The sequence below is a fragment of the Condylura cristata genome, unplaced genomic scaffold (genome assembly GCF_000260355.1).
Source record: "Condylura cristata isolate star-nosed mole 26May11 unplaced genomic scaffold, ConCri1.0 scaffold00022, whole genome shotgun sequence".
In the NCBI taxonomy this organism is placed as follows: Eukaryota; Metazoa; Chordata; class Mammalia; order Eulipotyphla; family Talpidae; genus Condylura; species Condylura cristata.
The window spans coordinates 36,186,838-36,193,670 of NW_004567123.1; the positions used below are offsets into that span (position 1 = coordinate 36,186,838).

Sequence of the window (6,833 nt, forward strand, 5' to 3'; positions counted from 1 at the left end):
CCCCCCCCCCGGAGACTAACCCCCAAGTCCTCTTTTAAAGCTGAGGACTTACAAATTGGGTGAGCCACAGCACCACCAAAAGCTCTAGCAGTAATTTTGCAGCCCCCTTCTTTAATTTCATCAGTGAGGAAACTGAGGCATGGATCTGTCTGCCTGCAGAAGGGAGAGTTCCTCGTTAACACTTCTGAAGTAAAAGAAGTGGCAACCTGCTTCGTGCTGTGTGTCCCCTGGACTCTGAATAGTGCCATTAATATTTTAATTCATGAGTCAGTTTCATTAAGATTGAGTGTTTGCTTTGAAATCAATGTTTCTGTGGAAACTAATTTCACCTTTTGCAGATATTGATTACAGCCTCCTGAAAAGGCGAGAGGAGGATGCTTTGCTATCTGGGCAGTAAAACAAAAAGATTCAAAGTGAACAAAGAAAGAAAATGGGTAAAAACCAAACAGGTTTGTGTGGGAGGAGGGCAAAAAACTTCGCCCGGATTACCGGGAGAGAAGGGTGAATTTGCAGAGATTCAAAAAAAAAAAAAACCACCCATCAGCAATCCTCCTCCTAGCCTGTGGAAATGTATTTTTTTCCTGTAAACTGTATTTTTACAAATGAAAGGTGATTTAAAATGGAGGCACGTGTTTCTTTAATTGGAAAGGGCTTGGACTATCTAAAAAATCCGTGGTTTCCAGGAATATTTTTCCTATGATGAAAGTCTTGCCTGTGAATACTTCTCTCAGTTGATGCTGAATGTCAATAAGGCTGTTCCCCAGCCCCACTGATAGATATTACCTGTATTTTTCGAGAAGATGACAGAAACACTGATGGTCTTCCATTTTCCCCTGCAAGCTGGTGGTCGTGTCCAGAGGGGATTTATCGTTAGAGAGATACACTTTAGGGGAGGAGGGGGCGCTCTGTGGATCACATGTAATGCTGTGGTTTGAGGGGCTGATTTTCGAATGGGGGGGCGGGCCTGGGGGAGCCAGCTGGTGACCTCGAGGAGGGGCGAGACTGCGGACCTGCGGCGCGGGCATTGTTTCTGAACCCTGGGCATTTAACCGGGAAACAGCCAACAAACAGCAAATGGTGTGGCACCCACCGTGATGGGGACGTGTGCCAGTGAATGCTCACGTCCCGAGGGCTCAGTTTCCCGGTTTTAGCGTCAGCCCCCCACTGCGACATTCCTTCTTTGCCCCTGCTTCCCCACCCTGCAAATTTTCAGACACCCCAAGGTGGGGGCGGGGGTGGACAAAACCATGGGCAAACTGCGAAACCTCTAACTCTTGTTTGTTATTCTGACGGTGAAATGCTGCAGGTCGACAGAGCTGGGCTTTTATTTCATTTCTCTGCGTCTGAATGGCAAAGAAAATGGCAAGCCTGCTATTTTGTTTGTTTGTTGCGTGTGGCTTCTATGGAGAACACAGCCCTCTCCCCGGCCGACAGTGTGCACTGCCTCCTGCGTGACCTGAGACTTACTTTCGTTTTCTAGGTGCCGGAGAATCTGGTAAAAGCACCATCGTGAAGCAAATGCGGATCCTGCATGTTAACGGGTTTAATGGAGAGTAAGTGTCAAATCTGTGAAGGGCAAAGTCACCCGATTTTACTGACCTTTAGGAAGCTCAGGTGGGGGTGGGGTTGGGCAGCCGACTTTCACTCAGGGTTTTCAGCCTACATAGTAGAAAATCCTGGGAAGAGCGCTTTAGGGGTTTGTCTCCCCCTTTGATCTCTGGTGCAGAAGCTGATGATAATAAATAAGCCTTGGGGCTCCCCCCCCCTCAGAAATCAGGGTCTGCTTGGCCCCCGGCGGGTCTGCCGCAGATCCTGCTGCAGTGAGTCTCCAACATGGCTGGCACTGGCCGTGGCGCCCCTCTGCCTGGCGACTGACCACTGCAGAGAGGGGTCCCCACCCTCCCGCGCAGCGCAGTGCACCAGTGCTAGATGCCTGAGACTATTAGGGCGACACTATTTCAATAATCCCACAGAAAACAGCTTGCCAGAGCCAGCCCTTGTCAATGATCCCTAATTGCCCCTGAGGAATTAGCATTAAGGGCAGGTCTTTGTTTCCCTTTTTAAAGAATCAATAGTCCTGCCTAAAAAAGAGAACAAAAAGGAAACCTTTACAGGAAGGGAAGGCAGGGGGCTGGGTACTTCTGGCCCAGTCAGGGGGCGCTTTTGCCTCTGAAAGCCCCCCAGGCCCTGGGGCCCAGGCCCTGCACTGCGAATACCGAATACCGCAAGGAGCAGAAAGAAGAGGGCCTCTCCTGCTCGGCGCGGCCGCCTGCTGCAGGCTGAGAAGGGCCTTGCCTGCATCCCCTCCTTTGAGAGGGCTGTCAGGAGGGGTGCGCAGCCCCCTCTGCAAGCCCCGCCACGCCAAGATAAGCCGCTGGCCCCTGTCCAGTGCCAGGGGGTACAGATTTCCTCACTCACCTTTCAGAGGTAAAAAAAATGCCACAGAAAGGCGGTCTTCATGGAAAATTCTAGAATTCCTCAGATGGGGAGAACAGAATGACATCACCAAACCAATGGGCATTTTAGTTTAGAATACCTCTTGCTGCCTGAACCTTGAATTGCGAAGGACACCGGCCGTTGTACCGCTTTCAGGAAGGCCTCTTGGGGTGCGCATGCGTGACGTGCTGTTAAGCCGGTCACCTTCACCCCTCTCAAGCCGATTCTGAAACCCCCAATTCCTGACACCCTTCTATAGGGTCCAGGATACAAAAAGCCTTGACACCCACTTCAACTATGAATTAGCAATTTAAAAACAGTCCCAGGCAATCTCCCGCACGGTCAGTCCCTTCCCTGTGACTGGTGGGACTGCTGCTTGGTGAGGCCATGTACCCTCTTCTAGATAAATATTTTGATTAAGACTGGACACGGCCAGCATCTTTAAAAGGATGCGGCGGCCACCGTTTACCTTAGCCTCCTCTGAGAAGACAGCCGTGGAGTCCTTCAAAGTTTTGTTACCAGACTGCCCCAATAGTTTCCAATTTCAAGAGACAGGATTCCCCTAAGGGAACCAGTCTCTAATGCAGATGGGGCATTTAAGCCAAACTTCTGTTTTTGTTTTCTTTTCAAAAAGAGGAAGCTGCCCTCCCAGTGCGCCTGCTTTGTAGGGCCAGCCCTAGGTAGCCCTGGGATGTTAAATTTAGCTGGGGATGTGGCATACAGGGGAATTCTTGGTGCGAGCGGGGAAGCCTGATTTTTATCTAGTCCACAGAGCCTCCTTTTTTCTTTTTCCTCACTGCGGTATTGCAACAAAAGCGTTTCCTTCTTAACTAGGAATTCCCTACAAAACGGGGTGACAGCTGCCCACAAGAGTGTTTTATGGGGTTCGGGCCTGCTCCTCCTCACCCCCGCAAACGCGAGCTTTGTTAGGGCTGGGCTGCGCTATTAAATCCGTCTTCACTGTCAGCAGCTTGCAGTGCTGATTACATTTTGAGAGTAGCGTGTAATATTAATCTGACCTTCAGAAATCACAGGGGTCAAATGCGGAGATTCCTAACTCTGAGCTAACTCTTCCTGACATTAAGTGCCCGAACAAAAAAGTGCCATTAACGTTGAGGGAGCTAAGCTAATCAGTTACAAAGCCATCGCAAATGGCTCCTGGGTTACAAAAGCACACGGCCAGCCTGGCCTCCCCTCCCCACGGTGGGGGGCGGGCGCCGAGGAAGGTGGGGGTGGGGGCCTGGTGCTAGTGGCTTGCACTCTTCAATCCTGCTGCCGCCTTGCGGCCCAACCCCGGTTTTAGTGGCCAGCCTCAGTGGGGTTGGGCCTTGAGAAATGAGTCTTCTGGAGAGCCCCCATAGCGCCCCGCGCAGGGCCTTTGTCCCGCGCGGCCAGGCCAGGCCGAGGTCTGCGAGAAGGGAGCGGGCGGCTCTGCCCCAAGGGCGCCGGGGTACCGCCCGCCTTCTCCCGAGGCCTGCGCGCTAGCAGAAGCGCAGCGAGTAATTACCGGCCCTCTGCGCCCAGCAAGGGTCTCCAGAGGGCCCGCGCGCCGCCGCGCCTCGCACTCCCCGGGCGGTGGCCGCCCCGGGAGGCCCCCACTTAGCCAGCCAGGGCCTAGCGAGGGCCTCGCGTGGGCACGGGGATGGCGGCGCTGGCGCAGCGCGTGGAGCGGCTGTGGGGTGCGGAACGCGGTGCCTCGCAGATTAGGTGAGCTTTCAATCTCTCTTTAAAAGGGGCGGCGAAGAGGACCCGCAGGCTGCAAGGAGCAACAGCGATGGGTAGGCACATTCAAAACCAGAACAACTTTTTGACAAACAAACAAACATGAGGATCACGCTGGGAAACTGAGCCGGGAGCCCGCCCTCCAGGGCCAGGGCCAGGGCCAGGGCCGGGCCAGCGCGGGCGGCCTGATTAGGGCCAGCTGGGCCGGCTGGAGACCTGAGCGCGGCAGCCGGACTGCGGACTCCATGTTTCCCCATATGGTTTCTGTTTCCCCAGTTGCCGTCTGAATCGGCTACTTGTTTAAAACGATCGACTAAATTCCATCCACCCCGGGGGTGGGTCTGATCTTTAATATTTCAGACCTCGTTGGGGGGGGAAATCCCTCGATGAAGGGCGGCCGCACCACCTATTTTAATTTTGAGGTGGGAAGAAAAAGGCCTCGCCACGGTGTGGAAGGTCACTGCTCAGAATGACCCGGAGCCTTCATTCCTTCTAGTCCAGAGCGTCAGCCAGGGGCAGGAAGCTGGGAGCGGCGTCCGTGTTTTGGCCATTTATGACCCAGTTGTTCTCCTCTTCACCTGCCTCCCACAGCCACCACGTGCACGCACGCGCACGCGTGGCGGGTGGCCCGCACACCTGGTGTGCCGCGGGGGAGGGCAGAGCAGCGGGCGGCAGCAGGGACTGACGCGTGTCTGTCATCTGTTTTAGAATGTGTTGTCCCTAGATGGTGCTGGCTGCAGTTGCGCGTCCCCGGCTGTGTCCCACCACACTTTGCATGCCGGAGCCCCTTCTGGGCACTTCTAACAAGAATACTGTTCTGTTGTGGGGGAGGGTGCGGGCCCTACCACCTAACAGCCTCTTAGCGATAAGCGGGAAAATAACCCAAAAGGCACAAAAAATAACCCCCCGAAACAACCAAAAAACCAAACCCCCTAATTGGCGAAGATGTAGTGTGACGGCCCCAAAGGCATCTTCGTAAAAGGAGAGACTGACAGTCCACTGTACCCAAAGTGGGCAGATCCCCAGAGTCCCCGGCCCCACAGAGCACCCCTGTGTGCGGGTGCCCCCCGCCTGCTAGGACTCGCCTGCACCTTTCTCTGTGACTGTTTGCAAGTGACGTGTCACTGCTAACACGCGTGAATAAACGTGCTCTCGTGTTCAGTCCCTGTACCCTGCGTCTGTCTGCTGGTCTTCTGTCTTCCTTCTCTGTCTGTCTTTTCCCACGAAGCGCAGAGCAGGCGCAGAGGGATGAAGTTGGTAGGGCGGTGCCCCCCCCACTGGGCGCGCCACAGGCGGGGGCTCGCGGGAGCGGGACGACCCGCTTTCTGCCAGGCGCTTTCTGCCAGGCGCTTTCTGCCAGGCGCTGCCCTCTCGCCTAAGAGTAGTTCCGGCCCCCACCCCAGTTTTCCGAACAGTCAGGTTAGCCATCGGTGCATGTTTTGGTGTTCGGTGGCTTTGAGACACAGGAGGAACTGTCTGCACTTCACAGTCAATGTTAAATTCATTAAGTGATAGTAGAGACGATGATAAACCTGCCAGCCCCCAGCACAACATCTCCATCTACATAGTAATTGCTTCAATGGAAGGATTTTATGTTTTAGTATTACACACCCGAATTAGATTTCAGATTTCTATTTTAGCAGTTTTATGCTTGATCTACTCCCACACCTATTCACATACGTAGATGAAAACTGAACACGTTCTCAAAATATCCGTGTCTGAGACTGGAAGCGCGCCAGTTTGCGTACTACCAGGGAGCCCAAACACCAGACTGCGCCGAGGCCGCGCCTCTGGGACGCCGCCGTGTGCCCGGGTATCCTGTGCCGGGCGGGCCTAGTGCCCCTGTTGGGCCCTTCCGCCAGAGGTCCCGGCTCTGCGTGGCAGTGGAGCCTGTTGATAGTGGATGGGCATGACTCTGCCCTGCGGGGCTGAGGTCGGTGTGAGCGGCCGCAGGGCGGTCACGTGACGGGCGCTCAGCGGGGGCTGCGAGTGAGCCTGCATTCAGGAACTGCTCGCCGGGATTCCCACCTCAGAGCAGAGGGCCCTCCCCCAGGAGTGAGCAGGGCTCTAGTGTAGTGGAGGGGCGCAGCCTTGGCCCAGGCGGGAAAGGGGGCCCACCTGCCTGGCCCCCCCCAACTGCTCCTAAATTTGACTTCCAGGGCTACTTAAAAGGTCCCAGGGGCTCCTGGTGTCCTCTGCAGCCCCAGCTTGGAAGCTGCACGCTCCCCACCCAGAGGAGCTCTCCCGGTGAGAGCAGTGTCTCCAAAGGCCGCCTCTCACCCCAAGAGGAGACTGAGGAGGGGCCTGTAGCATGTGCATGCGTGGACCGCAGGCAGTCAGCTGTTATTTGAAAAGCAAAAGAGCAGGTTGGGGGCGCGGCCAGAGCTGACCAGGTGTGCACTGAGCCCCCCCTGCTCCTCCCTGCCCCCCTCCCCTGCCCAAAGCTCACTCGCTATTAACCCTCCGCGTTGCTGTCCGTCCTGTGCGTTTGCTCTGCCCCACTCTGCCCTGAGCCTCGTGGGAGGGCCCTGCAGGATGGGAGCTGTGGCACACACAGACAGGCGCTGCTCCCCCCCACACCCCCGGCCGAGGCAGGCTCTGCCTCGGTTTCCCCCAGGGACTCTGCTGCCACCTCCCGCCCTCCAGATGTGCCTCCCAGGCCTGTCGGCGTGCAG

At 55.7% G+C, this 6,833-nt stretch overlaps 2 protein-coding genes across 2 annotated transcripts in view; both read left to right on the top strand.

Moving 5' to 3' along the window:
- Positions 1-4,290, top strand: part of LOC101633642 (serine/arginine repetitive matrix protein 1-like) — a 48,079-nt gene extending 43,789 nt beyond the window's left edge. Inside the window, exons 8-9 of the mRNA XM_004687073.2 lie at positions 1,481-1,553; positions 4,170-4,290. The gene's annotated coding sequence lies outside the window, so the exon portion shown is untranslated. The remainder of the gene's footprint in view (positions 1-1,480; positions 1,554-4,169) is intronic.
- LOC101633865 (trithorax group protein osa-like) overlaps positions 1-6,833 on the top strand; it is an 88,909-nt gene that overhangs the window by 37,749 nt on the left and 44,327 nt on the right. The gene's annotated exons all lie outside the window — the stretch shown is intronic.